This window comes from Pipistrellus kuhlii, unplaced genomic scaffold (genome assembly GCF_014108245.1).
Source record: "Pipistrellus kuhlii isolate mPipKuh1 unplaced genomic scaffold, mPipKuh1.p scaffold_m20_p_5, whole genome shotgun sequence".
Classification (NCBI taxonomy): domain Eukaryota; kingdom Metazoa; phylum Chordata; class Mammalia; order Chiroptera; family Vespertilionidae; genus Pipistrellus; species Pipistrellus kuhlii.
In genome coordinates this window covers 80,828,596-80,845,105 of record NW_023425551.1, presented here as the reverse complement: position 1 = coordinate 80,845,105, position 16,510 = coordinate 80,828,596, and the positions used below count along the sequence as shown (strand labels likewise).

Here is a 16,510-nt window from a genome sequence, read left to right as displayed (position 1 = left end):
AAGTTGACTGACTGGAAATTCTACAACGAGAAGGAAAGAGAAAACCAGAAGGAAAATCAGAGGAGCTGTAAAAACCTGAGGTACAGAGACACAGTGCGTGCGCGGAGAGGACGGAACCGGAGAGGAGGAGCGGCTGAGTGCCTGGCTGGCGTTCCCTAGCGGGAAGGAGATAAAAGCTCCGGGCTGTGCTGAACCCCAGTTCCGACAGCACTGAACCCCAGTTCTGAGCGAGACCCTGGGGACCCAGACACATATAGAGGGAATCTGGGCTGTAAGGTGGAAGCTCAGGGGAGCGGCGAAAGGCAGAGCCCCCGGAGGTGCACACATTGCGCACAGAGGACTAACTTTTGACTCTGCTGCTAGATTGCCCTAGTGAGAAGGAGACCAAAGCTCCGGACTGTGCTGAGCCCCAGTTCCGACTGCACTGAACCCCAGTTCTGGGCTAGACCCTCGGGCCCCAGGCTCACACAGAGGGAATCTGGGCTGTAAGGCGGAAGCTCAGGGGAGCGGCAAAAGGCAGAGCCCCCGAGTCGCGCACATTTCGCGCAGAGGACAGACTGTTGATTGAGCTGCTGGATTGCCCTAGCTGTAACGAATACACTTGCACATGTACAAGATGACATATATATGATTATGTGTTGCAGCGAAAGTACTAGTAGAAATAACAGGTCTAATGAAAAGACATTTATCAAGTATGATGCAGACACAAAGGGGCATATTTCATGCCGGGTAAAATAAAATAAGGAAGCCCTGGTCAATGTGGCTCAATTGGTTGGGCGCAATCCTGCACACAAATCAAACTGCACACCAGTTTGATTCCTGGTAAGACACATGCTTGGTTTGTGGGCTTGATGCCCAGTGGAAGGTAGCCATCAATGTTCATGTTTCTCTCCCTTCCTCTTGCTAAAAAAATCAATAAAAAATCTTTGAAAAAATAAAAAAAATTAAAAACAATAAGGAAGCTCTTTATGTATTAATGAGGAAAGATTTCCAAGATAACACATGCTCTTCACCTTGATTTATTCACATAGCAAAGTATTGTTTCCTGCTATTCTTTTTTTAAAGCAAATATTTATAATGCCTTTATGCATACAGGATCTCTGGGAGGACAGATAAAACAACCAGTAGTATTAGTTGCCCATAAAGAGTAAATAAATGGGTGGCTGGAGGACAGGGGAATGACAGTCTGGTCACCTTGTATGTTTTGGACTTTGAATCATTATTTCATAACAAAAACAAACCATCTTTGTCATCTGAGGTTATTGTTACAGTTATGTTACGGCAGACTATGTCATAAACCAACAGTATGCAATTTAGCTGATCTTCAGAATCATAGCAGACCCTCCCTATTCAAAATAAAGATTCCAGATTTTGGTTCAGTATACCTTGTGTGGGGCTTAGGAAATTTGCATTTTGGGAAAGCTCCCTAGGAAATATTTGTTAGTGGGTTTGGCAAACTTTGCTGTAGGATCTAATAATCTAAGAGTATACAGATTTTTTTTAGAGAGACAGGAAAGGTGAAAGAGAAGCATCAATGTGAGAGCGACACATTGACTGCATGCCCCCTCCCACCAGGGATTGAGCCTGCAATCTGGGCATGCATCCCAATTAGGAATGGACCAGGCAACCCTTTGGTGCATAGGACTACACCCAATGAACTGAGCCACACTGGCTAGGTCTCATTGTCACATCTTTTAAAGACAACTTCATTCTCAGAAATTGATAGTTTATGTGTCTAAATTTGTAGCTCAGATTTGTTATTAACATTTTCTGCAGACTTAAGAGTTTGTTAAGGGAACCCTTGGCAACTAAGCTTACCTGTGAGTCAGCAAGTTCTGGTTTGGATGGCTCGGTCAGGCCAAGGGTGAACAGAGTGTCTTTGTTTTGTATACACAGAAGCTCACAGATACCTATTAAGTTTTTAAAAATAGCCTCAAGTATTTAGAAACACCCCACATCTTTTTATTTATTGATTTATTTTTAATTGATTTTTTACAGAGAGGAAGGGAGAATGATAGAGAGTTAGAAACATCGATGAGAGAAACACCAATCAGCTGCCTCCATGACCTTTTCCAGGGGATCCTGCCCACAGCTAAGGTCATGCCCTTGACCAGAATTGGACCTGGGACCTTTCAGTCTGCAGTCCAACGCTCTGTTCAATGAACCAAACCAGCTAGGGCAACCCAGGTCTTTTTAAAAGGAAGCTTTTTCCAGAGCATATAAGAAGCAGTACTACTAGACATCAAGAATTGAAGAAGTTAGCATAGATGTGGGGTTATATACTTTCTTCCTTTTCCGTGGGCAGATATAAACCCGTGGGGAATATAGTTAAAGTTCTATTGGGTCGGCAACTAAGTAATTGCTGGTTTCACACATATATGGCTTCAGTTGAATTTTTAGGTTTGCAGACGTAGTACAAATGTAAAACACATTTTGTTATTTGATAGTTGGCTATTCAGCTGTTAATCAGTAAAAAAAGTTTTTTGATCTGTTTTGTAGTTTTCGTTTGGCGTTCGTTGAAAAATGGAAAATCAAAAGGAACATTTTCGTCATATTTTGCTTTTTTATTTCCGCAAAGGGAAAAACGCATCAAAAGCTCATAAAAAGTTATGTGCTGTTTATGGTGACGAAGCCTTAAAATAACGGCAGTGTCAAAATTGGTTTGCCAAATTTCGTTCTGGTGATTTTTCACTCAAAGATGAAAAACGCTCTGGTCGTCCAGTTGAAGTTGATGACGCCCTAATCAAAGCAATAATCAATTCGGACTGTCACAGTACAACACGTGAGATTGCAGAGAAGCTTCATGTATCACATACATGCATTGAAAATCACTTAAAACAACTTGGCTATGTTCAAAAACTCGATACATGGGTTCCACGCGAACTGAAAGAATCACAGTTAACGCAACGCATTAGCAGCTGCGATTTGCTAAAGAAACGTAATGAAAATAATCCATTTTTAAAACGACTGATAACTGGCGATGAAAAATGGGTTGTTTACAACAATATCAAGAGGAAAAGATCGTGGAGCAGGCCAGGTGAACCAACTCAAACAACATCAAAAGCTGATATTCATCAAAAGAAGGTTTTGTTATCAGTTTGGTGGGATTACAAAGGAATTGTCTACTTTGAACTCTTACCACCCAACCGAACGATCAATTCTGATGTCTACATTGAACAACTAACGAAATTAAACAATGCAGTTGAAGAAAAGCGGCCCGAATTGACAAATCAAAAATGTGTTGTATTCCATCATGACAATGCAAGGCCACACACATCTTTGGTCACTTGGCAAAAATTAATGGAGCTTGGTTGGGATGTTTTGCCACATCCACTATATAGTCCTGACCTTGCACCATCTGATTACTTTTTGTTTCGATCTTTACAAAACTCCTTGAATGGTAAAAATTTCAATAATGATGATGATGTCAAATCGTACCTGATTCAGTTTTTTGCTAATAAAAACCAGAAGTTTTTTGAACGTGGGATTATGATGCTGCCTGAAAGATGGCAAGAGGTCATTGATCAAAATGGGCAATACATTACAGAATAAAGTTATTTAGTTCCATGAAAAAATTGTCTTTGATTTTCTTTAAAAAATCCGCAATTACTTAGCTGCCGACCCAATAGTTATTTCCACTACCATGTGTCCAATGGTTTGTCAGAATGCCGGTCCCCTTGATTCCCAACTGCCTGAGAAATGGGATCCTTCCACCTAGCCACAGGCTAATTTGGTCCTCTGTGGAAAAAGACCAGTGGTGATTGCCCCCATTACACAGGTTCGGTCAGGTGGTATCTTTTAGGCTCCTAGATACATTTGGTGAAGAGAAAAAAGCCAGGCCTGCCTGAGGTTTCTCTGACAAGTGTCCTGAAGGCTGGCCTGGTATATTGGTTTTCATGAAAATGTTAATAAATGTTAACCAATTGGAGTGACTTCTTTCCCTCCCAATTAAGGGTTAGACTTCTAACAGACAAGTGCAGGAATAAAATATTCTGAATACTATTTGTTATCTTTGCTTTTTAGAGGTGGGAAGGAGGGGCGGGGAGTGGATTTCAAACTTACAGAAACATTGCAAGAACTTTACAACGAACACTTATGTACATTTGACCAGAATCACCACTTGTTTGTTAGCTGTTAGCATTTCATCCATTTGCTTTATTAGTTGCTTGCTTGCTGTCTTCATATATTTTTTCTGAGCCATTTGAAAGTTGCTTATATCATGCCTTTTACCATAAACACTTGATTGTGTATTTCCTAAGAAATACACAATCATAGTTTAGTTATCAAGCTCAGAAAATAGAACTTTGATTTGATAATTTCATTTATCAGCCATATTTCATTTTTGTCCATTGATCTAATGTTGTCCTTATATTCCTTTTCCTTTACGGTAGGGGTGTCGAACTCAATCAGAGAAGGGGCCAAAATCTAAAATCCAGCCTAAATCGCGGGCCGAACGGTTTACTGAACAGTCATAAACTGTCATTGTGATGGAAACGCAGCAGAGTGCAGTGATGACAGCGTGGTGCGGGCCACATTGCAAGGCCTGGCGGGACGGATTTGGCCCGCGGGCCTTGTGTTTGACACATGTGCTTTACGGTATACCATCCCCTCTAGAATCATGTATTTTACTTAGGCTCATTTTTCTTTTCTTTTTTTTTTTTAAAAAAAACTTTTTATTGATTTCAAAGAGTGAGAGAGAGAGAGAGACATCAATGATGGAAGAGAATTATTGATCAACTTCCTCCTGCATATCCCCCACAATAGTGATCCTGCACACAACCCAGGCAGGTGCCCTGACTGGGAATCAAACTGTGACCTCCTGGATCATAGGTCAACACTCAAACACTGAGCCACGTCGGCTGGCAGTCTCCTTTGATCTAAAACAAGTCTTCAGCTGTTCTTTGTCTTTTATGACACTGCCAACTTGCCAACTTTAATTTAACAGAATGTTTCACATTCTTCATTTTGGATTTGCCTGATGTTTCCTCATGATTACATTCGGGTACATGTCCACAGTTGTATCCCTCCTATATCACATCTGTAGGCAGAAACAGTCTCAGAGTCCATCTATCTGCCCTTGTTGGTAATAGTAATTTCGATCACCTAGCAAGGTGGTTATCCAGTTTCTCCATACTTATTCCTTTTGAATAAGTATCCTGCTGAAACCAGTTTGGCTCAATGGATAGAGCGTCGGCCTGCAGACTGAAAGGTCCCAGGTTTGATTCCGGTCAAGGGCATGTACCTTGGTTGCGGGCACATCCCCAGTAGGGGGTGTGCAAGAGGCAGCTGATCGATGATTCTCTCTCATCGATGTTTCTAACTATCCCTCTCTCTTCCTCTCTGTAAAAAAAATCAATAAAATATATTTTTTAAAAAAAGTATCTTTCCCCAGTTGCCAATTAAAAACCCATTGAGCCCTAACTGGTTTGGCTCAGTAGATAGAGCGTCGGCCTGTGGACTCAAGAGCCAGGTTCGATTCTGGTCAAAGGCATGTACGTTGGTTGCAGGCACATCCCCAGTAGGGGGTGTGCAGGAGGCAGCTGATCAATGTTTCTCATCGATGTTTCTAACTCTAGCCCTCTCCCTTCCTCTCTGTAAAAAAATCAATAAAATATATTTTAAATTTTTAAAAAAAGGAAAGTCCATTGAGCCCTGGCTGTGGATAGAGCACCGGACTGTGGACTGAAGGGTCCTGGGTTCAATTCACTCTAGGGCATATGCCTGGGTTGTGGGCTCAATCCCCAGTAGGGGGCAGCTGATCAATGATATTCAACATTGATGTTTATATCTTTCCCTCTCTTACTCTCTGGGAAAAAAAAGGGGGGGGGGAATATATATATATATATATATATATATATATATATATATATATATATATATATATATAAAATCCCATTGACTTAGTTCTCATTTAATGGCAAGACTTTGAACACAGCAGAGGAAGCAAGATCTCAAAGGTCTCTGTAAATACTAAGTCAGCTTTTATAGTGACCCTGAGAAGCAGATCTCCTAATCCTTAACCCCCTCTTCTTTGCTTATATCTCACATCCTAATACTTTTGGGGAGTGGTTGTTGAAATAATGAAGTAAAAGGTAGGACAAAGAAAAATATTTTAACAAAACTTTTTTTTTCTAGAAAAAAAAGAGTGAGAAAGAAATATTGATTTGTTGTTCCACTTATTTAAAAGTTATTTGGTGATTCTTATATGTGCCTTGACTGGGTGTTGAACCCACAGCCTTGTGTATGGAGAGGATACTCTAACCAACTGAGCTACCCAGTCAGGGCCAGTGGAATAAGGAATTTTACCTCTATACTCAAATGCTACATTTGCCCCTTTATCCCTTTTAACTTTCAGGCCTCTGCTGGTAGTGAAGCCTGTAAAGAGAGACAAAAAGGCCGAAACCGGTGTGGCTCAGTGGATAGAGCGTTGGTCTCTGGACTGAAGGGTCCCGGGTTCGATTCCAGTCAATGGTATGTACGTTGGTTGCGGGCACATCCCCAGTGGGGGGTGTGCAGGAGACAGCTGGTCGATGTTTCTCTCTCATTGATGTTTCTAGCTCTCTATCCCTCTTCCTCTCTGTAAAAAAATCAATAAAATATATTAAAAGAAAGAAAAAAAAAGAGACAAAAAGAAGGGTGACACAAGAGAGCCTAGAGTAGCAGACATTATAATTGCCCACCCCAGGTTCTATTACTCTCCATAATAATGATAGAATCTCTAATTTTTATCTGGATCCATAGCCATCTGTACTGAAAGCACATTTCCTATAGCTTGCAGTTTGGTGCAGCCACGAACAGGAGAGGAGATGTCCCTTTTCTGTCCTTTCTCCTTTTGGCAATAATCTAGATATGTTCGTTTAAAATGCAAGCAACATCTTGGACCATGAATTAGCAAGGAAGGATGGTGTTAGAAAGACAGAAGGAGTCAGATCTCTAATGATTGATGAGCTTCCAAGAATTGTCTCTTCTATGTGAAAGAGAAATAAACATCTTTTTTATTGAAGTCACATATTATTTTGAGTTTTCTGTTATATGCAGCTGAACCTAAAACTTGACTAATAAAAAAGATGCTCAGGAGGCGAGTAGTATTGATGAACTTGCCCTAGGAAAGCTTGCTTCAGGTCTGCCACTCATATTGATCTCAGTTTGGACACCATTCTAAGTGATAGGAACACAATAGTAGAACAAAGTTTTTCCTCTTACAAAACTTACAGTCTAAAAGGAAAATTAGATGGTTAACAATGGTGTGGTATGCCATGAAGAAAAATAAAGCAGTAAGGGACATAGGAAGTGCCAGATTAGGGATGACTCTGGGGGAAGATATGAGGGGAGTGGTAGTGGAGGGCAGCCCTGCTGATGTCAAATCAAACTTTCTATGTAGAGGGCACAGCAAGTACAAGAACCCTGAAGTGGGAGTCTGCTTACTATATTGGAGGAACAGCAGGGAGGCCAGTGTAGCTCAAAACAGCTAGAGTAATGGGTGATGGATATATTTATATCTTGATAGGGATGATTTTACAGAGATATACAGAAACCTGTCAAAACTCTAAAAACTGTACTTAAAATGAATATGTGTACTTTAAAAAAAAATACTGCTTTATTGATTTCAGAGAGGAAGGGAGAAGGACTGATAGAAACATCAATGATGAAAGAGAATCATTGATCAGCTGCCTCCTGCATACCCCCTACTGGAGATTACGCCCATAACCAAGGCATGTGCCCTTGGCTGGAATCAAACCTGGGACCCTTCAGTCCACAGGCTGATGTTCTAGCCACAGCCAAGCCGGCTAGGGCTATGTGTACTTTTTTTATATGTTAACCATACCTCAGTAAACTTGTTTTACAAAGTCACAGCTACCACAAACTAGAAACTATTCTCAAAAATGCTATGGACAATAATAACAAATGTTTTTCTACTCAACCCTCTTGCTCTTGAGTTTTCTATAAAATTGTCTTTCCCTGCTTGCATAGTCTTTCTTTGGGCATTATGTATATCCTCTGGTTCCATATATAGCTAGCACAGTATGTACAAATGAATAATAATCATGAACTAAGATATGTGGCCATCCTGCCAAGCAGTGAAGTACGCTTCTGTGTCTGAAAGTGATCTGCTAGGTGTTTTTAAAATGTATGGATTGTGGAATATGACTCGGCAATAAAAAGGAATGAATTCTTGCTCTGGCTTGATGTTGCTCAGTTGGTTAAGTATCATTCCATGAACTGAGAGGGTACAGGTTTGGTTCCGGTCATGGCACATGCCCAGGTTGCCTGCCCAGTCCCCAGAGGGTGTGTAGGAGGCAGTTCATCTATGGTTCTCTTCTCTCATCCATATTTCTCTTTCTCTCCATCTCCCTTCCTCTCTCTAAAGTCAAAAACATTTTTTTAAAAGGAAAAAAAGAATGAACTATTGATAGAACAATTTGGATGGATCTTAAGTTTGCTGAGTGAAAAAAAGGCCAGTCTGAAAAGGTCATACTGCATGATTCTATCTATGCAAATGACAAAATTACCAAGATAAGGAATAAATTAGTAGTTGCCAGGAGTTAAGAATGCTGTTGGGCCGAAACCGGTTTGGCTCAGTGGATAGAGCATTGGCCTGCAGACTGAAAGGTCCCAGGTTTGATTCTGGTCAAGGGCATGTACCTTGGTTGCGGGCACATCTCTAGTAGGGGGTGTTCAGGAGGCAGCTGATCGATGTCTCTCTCTCATCGATGTTTCTAATTCTCTATCTCTCTCCCCTCCTCTCTGTAAAAAAATCAATAAGATATGTATTAAAAAAAAAATGCTGTTGAAGCAGATAAGAGGCAGTTTAGCAAGAAAACTTTTAGACCATAACCACACTACAGCCAAACACCACAGAACAAAACTGTGACCCTGTCCCCATCCATGCCACAAATGCCACGTAGGGAGCTTAGACTTCCACCCTTTCGAGATTAATGAAGTGCCCCAAGCCCCTGCCTTGGTGGTATCAAAGAAGAGCTAGGATTATCGGTATCTGGCTGGAATAAGGCATTATCCACTCCTGACTTGAGGTAGTGTCAAAAGAGGTTAGGACTTTTGACTTTTATCACTGCCCACTGGTAATGATATGCATATACCTCTCTGTCAGTGGAGGGCTTGTGAGAGCAGCAACAAGGTATTCTGCCACTCCTGCTAGAGAAGTAGTTGAGCCTACTGGAGAGCTGGAATTCCAACCAGCAATTATGAATGTGCTCAAAACAAATGAAGAAATAGGGGCTATGAAGAAAGAGATGATATAACGATGAACCAAATGGAACATTTGGAATTCAGAAATAAAATACTCAGTAGATGGGCTCAACAGCAAACAATTGGTAACAATAAATAATCAGTGAACTTGAAGATAAAACAATAAAAGTACCCAATCAAAACACAGAAAATAGATTAAACAAACAAAAAAAACAGCTCCAGGGGCCTGTGGGACTATTAAAAAAGAAGAAGAAGAAAGAAAAAAAAGACCCAATATTCATGTTAGGAATAAAAGGAAGAGCCAAAAAAAGGTACTGAAACAAATTATGGTTGGAAACTTCCCAAATTTGTGAGACATTGAACCTATATATTCAAGAAACTTAGCAAACCTCAATCAGGGTAACTCAAAATTCATGTCCAAGACTTGTCATAATTGAACTTCTAGAAAATAAAGACAAATGAAAATTTGAAAATAGCTAGAGAAAAATGACACCTTACTTTTTTTTTTTTTTAATATATATTTTATTGATATTTCACAGAGAGGAGGAAGGGAGAGAGATAGAGAGTCAGAAACATCGATGAGAGAGAAACATCGACCAGCTGCCTCTTGCACACCCCCTACCGGGGATGTGCCCGCAACCAATGCACATGCCCTTGACCGGAATTGAACCTGGGACCTTTCAGTCCACAGACCAATGCTCTACCACTGAGCCAAACCGGTTTCAGCAACACCTTACTTTTTGAGGGGAAAAAATTGAAGGTGAGCAAATTTCTCACCAGAAACTATGACCACCAGAAGGAAATGGCAGAATAATTTCCAAGTGCTGAAAGAAAACTATCATCCAGAATACTATTGCCAATGAAAATGTACTTTGGGAATGAATGGGATATAGATGTTCTCCAATGAAGGAAAACCAAGAGAATTTATTGCCAGCAGATCTACCCTAATAAAATGGTGAAAATTTTGTTCCCTAAACAGAAAGAAAAAAATAAATAAGTGAATGGCTATAGCTGGTTTGGCTCAGAGGTTAAAGTGTCTGCTTGCAGACTGAAGGGTCGTGGGTTCGATTCTTGGTCAAGGTCTGGTGATTAACTTAGTTGAAGGCTCAATCCCTGGCCGAGATCAGGGCACATGCAGGAGGCAACCATACCACGTGTGTCTCTCACATCGATGTTTCTTTTTCTCCCACTTCCTTCCCTTCCACTCTCTAAAAATCAATGGGAAAATATCCTTGGGTGAGGATTAAAAATTGAATGAATGGATGAATGAATGAATGAATGACACATAACCTCAAGAAGGAAGAATGAGTCCTGGGTGGATAGCTCAGCTGGATAGAACGTTGTCCCAATACACCAAGGTTGTGGGTTCAATCCCTGGTCAAAAATTAACCAATGAATGCATCAGTGAGTGGAACAATAAATCAATGTTTTTCTCCCTCTCCCTATCTCTAAAAAAAAAAAATTTGTTTTAAATAGGAAGAAAATACGGTTACTAAAAATATGGATAAGTCCAATAGACTTTACTTTTCTTGAGTTTTCCGAATTACATTTGACTAGAGGCCCAGTGCATGAAATTTGTGCATGGCTATGGTCCCTAGGCCTGGTCTGCAATCAGGGCCATCTTCCCTGTCTGCTGGCAGACTGCCCCACCCCCTGCCGCCACCCACCCCCAGTTCTCCTTTTGCCATCGGGCTGTTGGAGCCTGCTGGCACTGAAGGAGAGACCTAAAGTTTGGCCATTCTCTCCAACTCTCTGGCCCCACCACCGGCTGCCTATGTCTACCTCCACCCACCCCTGGTGCCCCATTTGCCATTGGGCAATTGAAGCCTGCTGGCTGAGGGAAGGGACTGAGAGATTAGCTGGCAGGCCCCAATCAGGCAATCGGAGGCTGTAGGCTGGGGGGCAACTCCTATGTTGAACGTCTGCTCCCTGGTGGTCGGTGCACATCATAGCAACTGGTCATTCCGCCATTGGGTTGACTACTATATAGGATGGTTGAAGCAAAATTCCTAACACTGGTTAATGTAGCTCTAAATGTAAGTAGAGGAAATATTTATGACAATTATACCTACCAGAGGGAAAAGGAACATTAAGGGAGGTAAGATTTTATACATCACTTGAACTGATAAGTGACAGGATGAGTAGACTATGGTGAGGTATGAATGAATAATGTAATAACTGGACAGACAACTATTAATAAAAGCTATGAAAGCTATATACGCAAAGACACTATAGATTCCTTACTTCAAAACATTCACAAAGCTACACTAATCAAGACACTGTTACTGGTGTAAGAATAGACAAAGATGAGTGGAATAGACTTGAGAATTCAGAAATAGACCCTTTTAAAAATATTTTTAAAAATTGATTTTTAGAGAGAGGAAGGAAGAGGGAGAGAGAAAGAGGAACCTGGCTGTGTTTCGGCTGCCTCCCGCAGGCCCCCTATCCAGCCTGCAACCCCAGCATGTGCCCTGGTTGTGAGTCAGCCTGTGCCCTAAATGAGAGGCAACCAGTTATCTTTTGATGCATGGAAAGATGCCCAACCAAGTGAGCAACATCAACCAGGGTAGACCCTTACTTTTATTGGTAATTGATTGACTTTCATCAAGATAATTCAGTGGGGAAAGAATATTCTTTTCAACAAAAGATGCTAAGACACTCAAAAGTACTGTTGGCCCAGAAAGAAACTCACTACAGACTGATTCATTTGCCTCTCAGCATAACCATTATTGCTTGTTTCATTTTCGGTTTTTATCAGTGTATTTCTAGTAGCACATGATCTCACTCATCTAGGGGAAATGATGAACAACATAGACTGATGAACAAGAACATACCCGGAAAGAGATCAACCGAAGGACTTATATGCATGCATATAAGCATAACCAATGGATGAAAAACTATGGTGAGAGAAGGCATATATAGGAGTGTGTGTGTGTGTGTGGGGGGGATTGGTAAGGTATGTACACATATAATATCTTAATTTAAAAAATGAAGGAAAAAAAACATACTCAGAGATAAGGAAGCAAGGATCAGACTGTTGGACTTCAGAGGAAAGGTAAGGGAGGGTGGGGATAAGGGAGAGAGTTCAACCAAAGGACTTGTGTGCATGCATATGAGCCTAATCAGTGGTCATGGACAACAGGAGGGTCGGGGCATGCTTGGGGATGGATTTGGAATGGGAATGGGGGAATGAGGACAAACATGTGATACCTTAATAAAGAAATTTTTTTTAAAGATGCTAAGAATTAGATATGCAAAATTATGAAGACAATATATACAAAATTAACTCAAAAGGAATCAAATATAAGAGCTAAAATATGGAACTTTTAGAAGAAAACAGATAAATATGAAACTCCTAGAAAAGGCCAATAAATTTAAGGAGACCCTCGAGGATATGAAAAAGGACCAACTAGATATTAAACATACACTGACTGAAATAAAAAATATTGTACAGAGACCCAACAGCAGACTAGAAGAACACAAGAATCAAGTCAAAGAGTTTGGAATACAAAGAGGCAAGAACACTCCTCCGAAGAAGCAAGAAGAGAAGAGAATCCAGAAAGATGAAGATAGTGTAAGAAGCCTCTGGGACGACTTCAAGCATACCAACATCAGAATTATGGGGGTGCCAGAAGAAGAGAGAAACCAGATGCCTATGGGGAGAAGCTGGACTGTCAGCCATTGGGTCGGAAAGTGAGGGTGACTTTTTTGCAGAGGTGCGTCTAGCAATCATTGTTTACTGCGCTGGAGCGTGGGACACAGGGACTTGGAAAGGCAGAGGAGGCTGGCTGGCAGCCATTGCAGTTTGCAAATTTTTTAATATAATATTTTATTGATTTTTTTATAGAGAGGAAGAGAGAGCGATAGGGCTGCTTCCTGCACACCTCTTACTGGAGGTATATCCGCAACCAAGGTACGTGCCCTTGACCGGAATTGAATCTGGGACCTTTCAGCCTGCAGGCTGACGCTCTATCCACTGAGCCAAACTAGTTAGGTCATAGATATAAATTTTTTAAAATATATTTTTAGGAGAAACCAAGATGGCAACAAAGGTAAACAACTAAACTGCTGCCATGCACAACAATTTCAAAACTACAACTAAAAGACATAACGTCTATCACCCAGAACCATGGGAAAGCTGGCTGGGTGGAAGTTTTACCACTAGAAAGAGAAAGGAGCACAAACGCTGAAAAGCTGAGGTACAGAGGCATGCGAATTGGGCTGGTGGCGGGCATCTGGGCACGTGGCTTTTTTTCAACCTGAAGGGAAACAAGCTCCTGATAACTCTGAAATCCAGTTTTGGGGGACACGCGGGGGACCCAGATGCCTACAGAGAGAAGCTGGACTGTCGGCCATTGTGTTGGAAAGTGAGAGTGACTTTTTTGCAGAGGTGTACCCAGCAATCGTCGTTTACTGTGATGGAGCACAGGACGAGGGGACTTGGAAACGCAGAAAGGCAGAGAAGGCTGGTTGTTAGCCTTTGAAGTTTGGCACGCTCTAGCCTAGTGACGCCCTGAGACACTGCCCCCGCCCTGAGACCCCACCCCACACATTCTATAAACTGCCCAGGCTCCACACACCGGCTTTTGCATATAAATGGCCTGCCCTGTGGCAGCTTACCCAAATAAACTGCAGCTCCAGTCAGACAGCTCCAAAACTACCAAATCCCAGGCAAAGAGAAAACTGTAGTTCTTCCTTAGCTCCTGCTGGGTGGCCTCAGACTGTAGCTGACCTGCACCCCAATGGAGATCCAGAAACTAGTGTATCTAATGGTCTGTGTGAGACAACAGCAGATTTCAACTACTCTCATAAGGGACACATTCAAGAGGCAGACTCAGCGAGCACCAAAGCCCTACTGGAACAAGTCCTGCACATAAATGTGTCTCCAGCACAGCAATTCTTCCATTATAGACACAGCAGGTCCTCACAGCCAATTGGTCCGGAGGTCAATTCCTCCCAATGACACCAACAACAATCAAGACTTAACTACCACAAGGCTGTACACACAGTCCACAAAGGGGTGCACCAAGAGTGTCCACCTCAGATAACTGGGAGGCTGACTCATTGAACCATATAGGACACCTAGCACACAAAGCTACCTTACCAACTCAGGGGAGCAGCGAAAATGAGGAGACAAGGAAACAGATCACAAATGAAAGAAATGGAGGAGAACAAACGACTGGACATAGAGTTCAAAACCACGGTTATAAGGTTTTTCAAGAATTTCCTAGAGAAGGCCGATAAATTTAATGAGACCCTCAAGGATATGAAAAAGGACCAACTAGAAGTTAAACACACATTGACTAAAATAAAAAATATACAGAGACCCAACAGCTGACTAGGAGATTGCAAGAATCAAGTAAAAGATTTGAAATACAAAGAGGCAAAGAACACTCCTCCAGAGAAGCAAGGAGAAGAGAATCCAGAAAGTTGAAGATGGTGTAAGGAGCCTCTGGGACAACTTCAAGCATACCAACATCAGAATTATAGGGTGCCAGAAGAAGAGAGAGCAAGATACTGAAAACCTATTTGAAGAAATAATGACCAAAAAATTCCCCCATCTGGTGAAAGAAATAGACTTACAAGTCCAGGAAGTGCACAGAACCCCAAACTAAAGGAATCCAAAGAGGACCACACTAAGACACATCATAATTAAAATGCCATGGGCAAAGGACAAAGAGAGAATCTTACAAGCAGCAAGAGAAAAACAGTTAGTTACCTATAAGGGAGCACCCATATGATTATCAGCTGATTTCTCAACAGAAACTGCAGGCCAGATGGGAGTGGCAAGAAATATTCAAAGTGATGAACAGCAAGAACCTACAACCAAGATAACTCTACCCAGCAAAGTTATCATTCAGAATTGAAGGGCAGAGAAAGAGCTTCACAGATAAGAAAAAGCTAAAGGAATTCATCACCACCAAACCAGTATTATGTGAAATGCTAAAAGGTATTCTCTAAAAAGAGGAAAAAAGAAGAAAAAAGTAAAGATAAAAATTATGATCAACAAATACATATCTATTAACAAGTGAATCTAAACATCAAGTGAATTAAAAATCCGAGGAACAGAATAAACAGGTGAATATAATAGAATCAGAGGCAAAGAATGGGAGTGGATTGATAATGCATAGGGGCAAAGGGTTTCTGGTGGGGGGGCGGTTTACAGGAAGAGACTGGACAAAAATCATACACCTATGGCCACTTGGAGGAAGACACGGTTGCGGCAGCGCAGCTCCGTCCCGCCCGCTCCTGACTCACCGCTGTTCATTCTCTCCGAGGAACAAGTTGGTCAGGAGGCCGCGCTGCAGCCTTGGCTTTTAAAGACACCAGGAAGACGCCCGGGGAACCCGAGGTGGCGATTCACCGCATTCGAATCACGCTGACCAGCCACAACGTCAAATCCCTGGAGAAGGTGTGTGCTGACCTGATCAGAGGCGCAAAGGAGAAGAATCTCAAAGTGAAAGGGCCAGTCCGCATGCCCACCAAAATGCTGAGAATCATTACGAGGAAGACTCCCTGTGGGAAGGGCTCCAAGACCTGGGATCGCTTTCAGATGAGGATCCACAAGCGGCTCATCGACTTGCACAGCCCTTCGGAGATTGATCACTTCCATCAGCATGGAGCCGGGAGTGGAGGTTGAAGTCACCATTGCAGATGCTTAAATCAGGCTTTTTAAATAAATTGGCTATCCGTTAAAAAAAAAAAAAAATCATACACCTATGAATGAGGACAGTGGTGGGGAAGTAAGGGCAGAGGGTGAGATGGAAACTGGGTGGAAGGGAACTATGGGGGGGAAGGAGAAACAATTGTAATAATCTGAACAATAAAGATTTATTAAAATTAAAAAATATATATTTTTATTGGTTTTCAGAGAGGGAGAGACAGAAGGAGAGACAGAAACATCATTGATGAGAATCATTGATTAGCTGCCTCCTGCACACCCCTATTGGGGATAGAGCCCGCAACCCAGACTTGTGCCCTTGACTGGATGGAACCCAGGATCCTTCAGTCCACAGGCAGTCGCTCTATCCACTGAGAAAAAAAAAAAAAGTAGGGCCATAGATGTAAATGTTAATGACCTTGTATTATACAATTATTTCTTTTCTTTTTTAAAGGCAGGAACACTTTTTTTTGTTTTGTTTTTTAATTGATTTTTTTACAGAGAGGAAGGGAGAGGGAGAGAAAGATACATCAATGAGAGAAAAACATCAATCAGCTGCTTCCTACACACTCCCTACTAGTGATGTGTCCGCAACCAAGGTTCATGCCCTTGACCGGAATGTTATCTGGGACCTTTGAGTCC

The 16,510-nt window shown here is 41.6% G+C and overlaps 1 pseudogene; it reads left to right on the top strand.

The window, feature by feature from the left end:
- Positions 1 to 15,460: 15,460 nt before the first annotated feature.
- On the top strand, positions 15,461 to 15,916 carry LOC118706028 (annotated as a pseudogene).
- Positions 15,917 to 16,510: the final 594 nt, after the last annotated feature.